This window comes from Coptis chinensis, chromosome 7 (assembly GCF_015680905.1).
Source record: "Coptis chinensis isolate HL-2020 chromosome 7, ASM1568090v1, whole genome shotgun sequence".
NCBI classification, from domain to species: Eukaryota; Viridiplantae; Streptophyta; class Magnoliopsida; order Ranunculales; family Ranunculaceae; genus Coptis; species Coptis chinensis.
In genome coordinates this window covers 60,881,894-60,885,047 of record NC_141462.1, presented here as the reverse complement: position 1 = coordinate 60,885,047, position 3,154 = coordinate 60,881,894, and the positions used below count along the sequence as shown (strand labels likewise).

The window sequence follows — 3,154 nt, the reverse complement described above, 5'->3', positions numbered from 1 at the left end:
TTTTGTAGCTGTAAACATACACCCTGTTAAGTAAGATTGGTGTAAGTCTTTGAGAAACGGATGCCTTTTTCTTGCTTGATTTCATTTTAGTGACTTATCATCCTTGATAGATTTTATTGTTAATTAGGCATCTTGCGTATTAAGGAAAATTCTCTCATATGTTTGGTGTATATGACATTGGGTGTATGCATCTTTTTAAGACCTATTCAATTTGTTTTGAATGCCCTCTCCTGATAGTTTATTAATTTGATCGATTTTGCTTTTCTTATTAGCGTTTATTAGTCACGTTAGGCATTGCTTGAATTTTCTTGTATAACATAGTGCAATGGTAAAAAAACGACGAGAGGATCCAAATGGCGAGGAGAATGGTAAGATTTAGGTAAGAAATCGGTTAGCGGTAGATATGTTTAGGTTTTCAAACTATGTAAAGTTATATATAACTTGGAAGGGTTGATATATGAATATTAGGTTATTTTGATTTTCAGGTTATGACAGGTTTTAAGTATATGAAATGTTGAAAATACAAAGGGAACTCTGTCGAAATTTTTGTAGAAAAAAAATATATATGATGGTTTATCGTTAATTTTAAATTATTAATATTGAACGTAGTCTTATTAATGCCTCGAAATCTTTATTTTGATTTTGTGGCGTTACAACTGTGTTCCTTAAAAATATTCTGATGTAACACTATTAAGCGCCCACTTTATCACAACAACTTATTAGCGTTGTACTCTTTAGTTAAGATACACAAGTTACATGGTGAAAGCTCTTATTAACCATACCTACTAAGTTGTTGTCTTCACATGGAATATAAAATGAGTTATTGTCTTCACATTTCATATGTTTTTATGAGAAATTTGTAAGTTCTAGAGATGGATATATATTTGTCAACCCGGCTGTCTTTAGTACTGTGGATTCAAAAGTAAAAACTAAACTTGTTCTTGATAGACTGAGAGAAACAAGCATGAATGAAATTGTTTTCATTCCTTACAATCCATGGTATTGATATATATTATATTGGTATTGTTGAATTGATCATAATTGGTTACAAGTATATATCTAATGCTAGTTAACTTGTTCGGTTTTAGGTTCCATTGGATTGTGATAGTCATCGACTTGTTTAGTATGGATGTTTATTGGTTGGATTCGGCACCGGTGACATGGAAATCATTATCAACACGTACATAACTATTTCCATACATATTGATTGGTATATTTTTTTTATTATATATGTAGACATTTTTATTTCTTATTTTGACATTAATTGTTTAAATATTTAACTTGAAGTGCGTTGATAGTTGTAAAATGGATCCAAGCGAATAGAAGTTCTCAAAAACCATGTTGGCACCACATTAAGGTAAACGATTACAGTTATTATTTATATATATACTTGGTGTATAACATTCCTAATTCAATTTCATATTTTTGCAGGGCCCTATGCAACCAGATGGTAAACAATGTGGTATTCATGCAATGCGCTATTTCATGCGGGGCATAATGAGCGATCCTTCTCCTTTGCCATTGAAAGTAAGTAAAATGTCTCTCATATTTTAAGTTAATTTATGCTTGATATCTTTAGCAACTGTGTTTTTAACCCTTTTTTTTTTCTCTATTTTGCAAAATATTAAACTTGTTGTTTCTTATATTCCAGCTAAAAAATCTTAGCCATAAAAAGGCATTCACCGACAAGGAGATAAATGAAGTTCGAATGGATTTTTTTATGTTCATCCAAGAATATATTATGAACTATCCTTAAGATGAAGATAAACCATTAGACTGAAGACATATATGTGGGTGATCGATTTTGACAAGATTAAGTTATTTTTTTCATTTGGATATTTGGATTAGATTGATTATATTTAATATGAATTAGATTGGAAATGTGTTATTTATTTCATTACGTTTTACGATTAAGTACAAATATATATTTATTATCTAATGGGATTGGAATGTTTCAATGAAATTAGCATATTCAGATATGTAGTTTATTCAGGTGTGTAGTTTATTGTAGGTCCCAATTTTGGAGGTTTTATATATATTCACGTTATTTTTTTTAAATAAAAAAAAGAGTAATATATACATATCACTATTTTACCCAAACCGTTATGACTAATGGTACTTTTTATGACCGTTAGAATGGATGAATGCATAACAGTTTATTTAAAACCGTCATAAATTATATGATTTGTTGTGATGGTTTTTGAGTAGTTGTTACCGTTTTTTTATGGTTTTATGACCATTAAAAAGGATGAATGCATAACCGTTTATTTAAAACTGTTACAAATTATATGATTTGTTGTGACGGTTTTTGAGCAGTTGTTACCATTTTTTATGGTAGAGAGAGACTAATCTGGAACAAATATTTGTGACGATTTTGGGGAAAAAATAAATGACTCTCACTCCGTTACGGTTTTGGGGGAAAAAAAAAACAGTGACAAAAGACTTTTTGTGACTGTTTTTAACAGTGGTATAAAACCTTTTTTCCTGTAGTACTTACAGGATATGTATTAAGTACTCTAGCCTAAGTCTCAGAAAAATATTGTCAAATACAATCATAGATGCTCATACAAGATGTTCATGAGAAGATGTAATGACTATTACCTATATATTAATCTAAGTTTCAAAAATTAAATCCTAATTCAAGTACTACGTGAGATTTCTAGACTAATATCATCATGGAGAAGGGAACAATACCATTATCACTAAGTGTATAGCATAAACTATATTTTTGATATATATATATTTTTCTAATTTTTATAAGACAAATAATACATAATATACAACCTAATATGTGTTTAAACATTTACAATATGTTTCTATACCACCCCCAAACAGAATCATGTTTGTCCCCAAAGTATGGAATGAAAATAAAGGATAGAGAGTACCATAGAAACGTGCTTGTAAATGGGAGCACCTGAAAAAGAAGGTTAATCGATACTAATATAAATAAATAAAAACATACACAACTCCTATATGAGTTCCACCCGTTATGGGGATAACATGAAATAATAAATAGCGTTTGGGACTTAAGTGGACTCTAACAGAAATAAAATAATATCATACGTTCACAAATCAAGCATGCGTCTATCGTGGCTCCTATCAGATTAACTTTAGAAAATTCATGAAATAGTGAATTTAATGAAATTAAGGTATC

General features: G+C 29.6%; 1 long non-coding RNA gene across 1 annotated transcript; it reads left to right on the top strand.

Annotated features, from left to right (window-relative positions):
- The first annotated feature begins 1,072 nt into the window (after nucleotides 1-1,072).
- LOC147488238 (uncharacterized) lies at nucleotides 1,073-1,531 on the top strand. The gene is made up of 3 exons (XR_015201365.1): nucleotides 1,073-1,180; nucleotides 1,288-1,357; nucleotides 1,432-1,531. It is a non-coding gene; the product is annotated as an uncharacterized LOC147488238 (long non-coding RNA).
- Nucleotides 1,532-3,154: the final 1,623 nt, after the last annotated feature.